This window comes from Anser cygnoides, chromosome 25 (genome assembly GCF_040182565.1).
Source record: "Anser cygnoides isolate HZ-2024a breed goose chromosome 25, Taihu_goose_T2T_genome, whole genome shotgun sequence".
NCBI lineage: Eukaryota > Metazoa > Chordata > Aves > Anseriformes > Anatidae > Anser > Anser cygnoides.
In genome coordinates this window covers 3,278,433-3,285,963 of record NC_089897.1, presented here as the reverse complement: position 1 = coordinate 3,285,963, position 7,531 = coordinate 3,278,433, and the positions used below count along the sequence as shown (strand labels likewise).

Here is a 7,531-nt window from a genome sequence, read left to right as displayed (position 1 = left end):
AAAAGCTCTGCAAATTTAAGTGTGGATGCAAATAGGAAGACGATGCCTCGCTCAGACATTTGGGCTGCATTTGATAGGATTCTCCTGGACCTGAGTCAACCTGGGCTGTTGTTGGAGGGGAGTCTCTCAGGGAAGATGGCTCTGCCCTACAGTGTTATTTGTTTCCAGAGATACTATTGAAATAAAAATTAAGATAAAGCGGTGTTGTATGTATATCCAAAGACTGTCTAAAGCACACAAAGGGTCCTGTAAGATGCAGCCTCCTACTCCTGTTACCATAGGAATTACCAGAGTCAGGGAGCTGGGGCCAACAATCCCAGTATTTCTCTCTGGAGGCAGGGCATTTGGAGCAACTCTAGCAAGTGGCAGTGGCACAGCAGCATCAGGTTCAGCCTTCTCGTTAGGTTACCTTAACTAAAGCAACATCTGTCACTCGTGAGCCTCCAGAAAGACAGCCTGGGCCAACATTTCATCTTCTACATGCAGCAGCACGGAGCACCAGGTTTATTGTTCATTGCGCAGCTCGCAATGCAGGCAACATGCAGAGCAGATCCACGGGACACGGGGGCTCAGGACCTCTTTAAACGGGTTCCAGCCTCTTCCTAGCTGGGAAAAGTGAAGAGCTCAGCTGTAAGAAACTTGTATCCTTTGTGGACTTACTCTTTTGTGGGTAGGTTATAAGGCAGAGAAATTGTAAGGCACGTTTTGCAGTGAGTAATACTAGCCACTGCTTGGAGTTTCCCTCTTTCCCCATCCATCCAGGTGGTTTTACACGTCCTGTATTCCTCTCTGTGGTTTCTCCCTGCTTTCAGAAAGGCCCCACCTTCCCCTTACCCATTTTCTAGGCATTCACTTGACATCTGGTAGAGAGGGATATAAGCCATTCTGCAATGAAATCTTACCCTGCCTCTTTTTCCAGCCTGCCTGACAGAGAACAAGTCAGCTGTGGGCCTCACCAACAATTTTAAACAAAAACCCACAATCCAGCAGGTCAGGCCATTTTAGCATATGTACCTTTTATTTGTAGCAGACTGTTAATAATTAAGTGATGCCTTTCATACAGACATTTACAATAATTTAACCTTGCCCTTGCTGTGTAATTTATTCTTTGCAGAAGCCAATAAAAATAAAGGCCCCATATTTCGTCTCTCTCTCTCATTCTCCGTACATATATATAAATACATATATGTACACATATATCCAGAATAGTGTAATAGGTTTCACATATTGTTCCATAGGTATCATTAAGGTAACAGAGCCAAGTGTCTCAGTTCATATGACTCTCTTTATAGGTGCCTTATAATCCACATAAAATTGAGTTTATGTTTCCTTTCCATCCACTGATTCTAAAACAAGATGAGGAAGGGTTGTCTCTCTCTAGTTTTTCCTTCGTAAGTCCGGTCCTCACTGCGCCAAATTCAAAATTTGCCATCTGTGGCAAACACCTGCCTTTAAAGGACCCAACCAAACTGTAGATCACGTACAACCCTTCTGTTGTCGTGTCTTACCTCTGACAGTGGCAAGTCCTAAAGCCTCCAGGAGAAAGGTTTGAGTAATGCCCACGGAAGACAAGCAGCAGATCGCCTGCCTGGAGAGGAAAATCCTTCCTGAGTTTGTGAGTGAGTCATTACTCCTGTTTCCAAAGCCACAGAAGAGAGGACCCAGCAGGTAAGTGGAATAGGAGCACGGGAAGGGACCAAAACCAGAGATTTATTTCCTCTCCAAAAAAAAAAAAAGCAAGAAAAAAAGTGGAGGACAGGGAAGAAAAGGAGCCAAAGCTAGTACTATTGGCTTCACTTCCCCAGAAAGTCCTAAAGAGGCTACGCAGAGAAACAAAAGAAAAATATTTTCCCCCGAAGAAACATTAGCAAAAACACATTTATTAGAGCACAAAAAATTCCATAACACTTAAGAGACCTGATGCTCTGGAAAGCGCAGGGCTGACCGCTGGGTGCAAGCCAGCAAGGCTGCGGGGCCACGGCCAGCACAGCCCTGCTGCTCCAGCGGGGAAGGCTGCAGAGCCTGGGCTGCCCAGCTGCCCATTCCCCCTAAAGCAGGGCAAGAAGCCCAGCCTGGATGATTCGAGCACCGTGGAAAGGGGCCCAGACCTCAGCCAGACTGCTCCTGTGCTCCCAGATAAGGGTCAGCTTTGCTGTCCTTTTCCTGAGGTCCAAGCTGCTCTCAAAAAGCTGCATTAGGTAGTCCATCTTCCTAAATGCAACTGTGACACACTTAACGAAGACATTCGGGCTGCAAAGGAGGAGCTGAGACACATTACAGGCCCCGTGGATCTCCTGCTCCATGTGGTCTGTGGTCTAGAACCTACAGGTCCTACAGGAGACGTGCTTCCCCCGTGCTGCATACCCAGGGCGATGCTGCAGGAAAGTTTCCATTCAATCACAACCACAGCTTTTTTTTTTTTTCCAGCGTCCTTTAGAGCAGCAGCTCCGCAGGGACACAAGAGCACGTTCATATTGTTATTGTTGTTATTATTCACCAGCGTGGCAGGGGGAGAAAGGGGCAGGGACGACGCGGCTACTGGTCCCTGGTGCATGTTCTCCTCGCGGCGCGCGGCTGTTTGGTCCATATGAGGTGATGGAAAACTTTTCCCCAGCATCAGGTGTTGCTGCCGAGTGTGAGCTGCTCCAGTTACACTCTCGGCAAGTGTTATAAACACACAGGCACAATCTAAATATTTATGGCACATGAAATCTCCCGTCTGCTGTTCCTCAGCAGAAAGAGAAGAGAGGCGGGAGGGTGGGAGGGTGAATTAAGAGGTGATTATTGTGCAGGGCCTGTAAAATCAAAATATGGAATCAAGATGTATTCGGTCCCCAGGAACGGTCACCACGGTGAGGAGCCAGGTGCCAGCTCCCTGATGTCGATGTGAGAGGTTTGCACAGACCGGGGTCAGGCAGCCCGGTCCGTGGCTGGGGGGAAGCACTCAGCCTCCACCGGCTGTAACGCTGCTGTTTTACACCAGATGGAAACACGGCCCTGGTTTCGTGGTCTCCCTTTTCCTCTCAGGCACCTCCTGAGAGACGGATTGCTTTAGCTCGTAAAACCTTTCTGGGGCTGTGAAGGAGGAGTAGAGCAGGCTGGGAAATGATTTCTCTGCCTTCAACAAAAATTGTGATAGAACTTTTGTTTTCTTATTCTATGCTCAAATCTCCACGGGGTTTGTTAAATGCTTAAAAATAATAATAAAAAATAATAAAAAGACCCCAGAAAGGGCATGTTCAATGTGTTTCTGGAACAAATAGCCTTTGATACAACCTGTAACGCACTGAGTACCTGAGGGTGATAGGACCATCTTGCCAGAAAGGAGAAGAGGAGATGCTTTAGGAGAAATGCTCCACTTAACAAAGTCTGGGAAGTTACTATCAACAGAAATCCTGTCTGCAATTGTCTCTGGTGATAGCAAATGACATTTCAGAGCAGCAGATATCAGCATCATGGCAAGAATAAAGGATAAGGATACAGGAGCACACGTAAAATTGGTTATCTGGGCATCCCACCAAAAATCTCTTCCAGGTCATCACAGAGACCTGATGAAGAGAACAGGTCACAAATACATTTTCGGGACCATAACAGACTACAGTTCCCAAGGACGTGTCTGCCCACAGGTGAAGGACCTGGAGGGCAAGAGCATCATCCTCTCTGATAATGTAAATTCACCCAGGTACACTCACCCATGACTGGCTTGTGCACACAGCACCTGAGCTCTCGAGGTGCTGCCTAGACTCCTCCTTCAGATTTTGCTCAATTACTAGAAGAAAAAGACAATGCAGAGGGCATCTCCCTCACTGAGGAGTGCTTTTTCTTTACACCGGTGTTAAGACATCAACAGTGTCAGATACAGCATGGGAGGCTCTGACTAAAGGCTTGGGGATGTCCAGCTGGAAATAAAGCAAGACATTCCTCCATGCGCTTGAGCTGCCACTTGCTGTGTTCCAACAGACCCACCAATTTCTACCAAGAAGGGTGACACCACAAGGAGTAACAGTTTTCTAGCTTCTGATGACTTGGGTTTCCGGCTGCCAGAAATCTAGAGAGAACCAGCACATGGGAATCTGCATACCGCTCTGTTTTCAAGGGAGCGCATTCAGTTATGGTGGGGCCCCCAAAGTTATTTTTAGATCAGCACAAATAACTGAGCAGAAGGCTTTGACGTTTTTCCTGAACGAGTCCCAGGACCAAATTAAAAAATCAAGGCGTTTTCAGCTCTGAGCAGGAATTTATACAACCTTTCACCTTGATCTGTGCTGGCACTGGTGAGTCCTGAGCGCAGGCTGGAGACAGCTACGGGAGGATCAGCAGGAAGAAACGCACAGGCTGCAGCTGAGATGAGCTGTACCAACTGGGACCTCGTTTTTCCGTCCAAAATACGGGCTCTGCAAAGTTGCTGAGCAGCAACTCTTCACTTCAAGGAAGTCCTTCAGTGCCTCCTCACAGGGCTGACAGCTCGCTGCTGCCAAATTTGAGTAAACAAGCCAATTTCCACGTCCCCCGGAACTGCGAGCACGTCAATAATCACTCAGGAGAAAGCTGAAGTGGAGCCGGGCGCTCCTCGTAACAAAGCCAGGGCACGTTCTAGTTGGCACACCCCGATGGATGTTTACGCTCACACCCACGGAGGCGCCAACCCCAATCTCCTTCCATTGCAATGACAGGCCTGGCTTTGCAGGGCTTCCAAAGGCAGAGCACCTCCTGCCCTGCAGAGGAATTTTACTCCCAGGAGGCTGAGAACGTTTTCCATAGGAATCTTCCCTTGAGAAAAGCACTATTTTTTCACATTTCAAAAAGGCAGAGTGAGACATCATCTACCGCTTACGTTTCCATATCTCTGCCAAAAACTGGAACAAAGGTACTGACTGCAGTGGGATTCTCATGGAGTCACCTTTATCGTCAGTAAGACAACGGGTAGGTTTTGAACAGAATTCCTCATATTATACATTTCCAGGCTTTCCCATAAGAGTGTCTCCTGTGGCTCTCTAGAATCAACTAGGGGAAACAAAGTGCTTTCCTCTAGAGATGGCTCAGCTGACTGCACAGCCAAAGGTAAAGCTACTGTGGACATCAAGAAGCCTCCACGCTACCCAGTGACTGAGCTCAGATCTCAAAAAAGCCAAAAATCTCCGGCTCAAACTAATAGACATATCTGCCAACAACTTCTTTTAATTTTTTGGAACTACTCTATAGATCATTTCATTGCCAAGAAAAAGAAGAGATATTTACGATGGTGACTGAAAAGCCTTGAAATTCCAAGTCAGATCCTCAGTGGTGTAAACTGGAGCTGCTCCAGTGAGTCCAGGGGACACTGCCAATTTACACAGGTTGAACTGGCTCTCTAGCGATACCTGCCTGGCTCTCCGGCTCCCATGGACAATTAGAGATAGCTCATTGAGGTATTACATGAATACCTGCCTCTCTTTCCTCTTGACTCATCCCAGTGGGAAAAAAAAATACAAGAACACAAATGCAGAAGTAGAAATCAGACATTTGCTCCTACCTTGAATTTAGAGATAACGTAAAGATGGGAACGGAGAGCTGGATGGACAGATGATGCCTGCTGATACAGCCTGAGGTAGTTTTCTTGACAGCACTGGCTCTGTCCTGTAAACCAAGGAAAAAAAAAATCATCTTTCGTTTGTAATAGGGTTGCAAGAATTAAAAACATGTAGGAAAGGGAGGTGTTTCAATACCAAAGCAACAGGAGCATGGGGGAGTTCTAGAGATATAGAAAACATGTGCTTAACATTCAGCAGGTGCTTAGGTTTATATAAAGTGCAGCTCAATGAATTTCCTTATTTTCCTGTCCTGGGGTTCCTCATGAACAAAGTTTCCCCAGATGGGTCTTATTCAGAATCGGGGCCTTATTTAACATCAGGGAGGTTCTTTTGATCTGTCAGTCTCCTGGTTTTCATTATGACTGAGACATCTTTTCTGGAAGGTTGAGGAAATGTGTATTAAATAATGGTCTTTATTCTTAGTTAGTTTCTGGAATAGAAAAAAAAATATAGTCAACAGAAAATACAGATGAATTATGACAGCATGCAACCGAGGAACTTCCTGAAGGTGTGCACCCAACAAATACCAGACACTATTGGCAAACACACATATGAATAACTACTCCTGGCAATAATCTCCATTGTCTTCAACCAGTCCCACTGGCAAAGTGACTCCCACGACTGAGAGCACTGCAAGACTGGGCCCCGTGTACTCCACATTTAAAAAAAAATTGAAATTTTTAAAAATTTAAATGCATCTGAACCCTTAAAAATGTAAACCGGTTGTAACCTCCTGGCATCCTGCGAGTTTAAGGGGAGTTTTGTCCACACAAGGAACGATCCCTTTGTTAGATCAGAACATGCTGAATTTAATCTCAGAATGATTTTTTATGGCCAAGACATAACCCACCCTTGAAAAGAAAGAGAGTTTATAATGGAAAGGCTGACACAATCTGAATTATGGAGCTATAAATGACAGCACTCTAATCATTTGATTAAAGTGACCAGTCACTTCTAACAAAGGGGTGCTTGATCCGAAGCTGTTGTAGCAGGTGGAAGGATCCTCCATTGTCATCAAAGGTCTTTGGATCAGGCCCAGCTTGTTCGTGTATTTCACTGATTTTACATTCATTTCAATCCCTATTCAGCTAGATATTTAAACACGTGCTAAATATTTATTGTTTGTGCAACCTGGAACTAATCTCAGATTTCAAATTAGGCCTGAGTGTAAGTAACTACTTTGCCAACTGGTGCTCAGATGGGCTGGTTTAAAGAGGCTCTTTCTTGAATTTGATACCATATTTTAGTAACCTTTTTGGTGTTACCCTGATTGCTTTAATGCAGTTGTCATCTTTTGTTAAAGCACATCCTGACAATGCAGTGCAGCGATTTTAACCGTGTGGATTTAAAAAAAAAAAAAAAAAAAAAAAAAGAGAACAAAAACTCTGCAGTTATTTGGGGTTTCGTTTTCATTTTTTTTTCATGTTTAGGGAAGAAGAAAAGACACAAAAAAATAGAGAGAAAATTGAAGGTTGAAAATTATTGGGTTTCAGGAAAAAATATTTTTGGCAACGAAATCAGCAAAAGAAGTAGGGGTTTTGAGTACTGAAGCTCACCAACTAAGCCAGGGAATAAAACTGAACCGAGCTCTGAAACTTTACCTTCCTTTAATTATAGAGGTGACATTTCAGACATTTAGTCTGATTTTTTTTGCATCTGCATATTGAAAACACCCTTTTAAAAATACTTAAAAAAAAAAAGCTGCTACAGAACATTTATTTAGTGAAAAGTAAATCTTATAAAAATTCAATTGCAAAGTAGTTAAGGTATTTGAATTTTTTTTTTAAAGAAAAGAATCCCAAGAAAGAAAGTATTTGATGGCTAATAATCTCATTTCAATATAATAGGACCTTTCTTTTGCAAAGAGCAAGACAGGTTAAAAGATATAATTATGACTTTGCAAACTCTCCCAAGTGCTACGAGATCATCTGACAGTTCTGATCCCGGGCTCAGCTCTCAAA

The 7,531-nt window shown here is 44.4% G+C and overlaps 1 long non-coding RNA gene across 2 annotated transcripts; it reads right to left on the bottom strand.

Annotated features, from left to right (window-relative positions):
- Nucleotides 1-345: 345 nt before the first annotated feature.
- Nucleotides 346-6,848, bottom strand: LOC106045842 (uncharacterized). 2 transcript variants are annotated; one of them, XR_010826575.1, is made up of 4 exons: nt 5,706-6,848; nt 5,513-5,616; nt 1,509-1,588; nt 346-606 (listed from the first exon to the last, which is right to left on the bottom strand). It is a non-coding gene; the product is annotated as an uncharacterized lncRNA (long non-coding RNA). The 2 variants fall into 2 exon arrangements; XR_007165859.2 differs by having other exon boundaries at nt 346-1,588.
- Between the last annotated feature and the right edge of the window lie 683 nt (nt 6,849-7,531).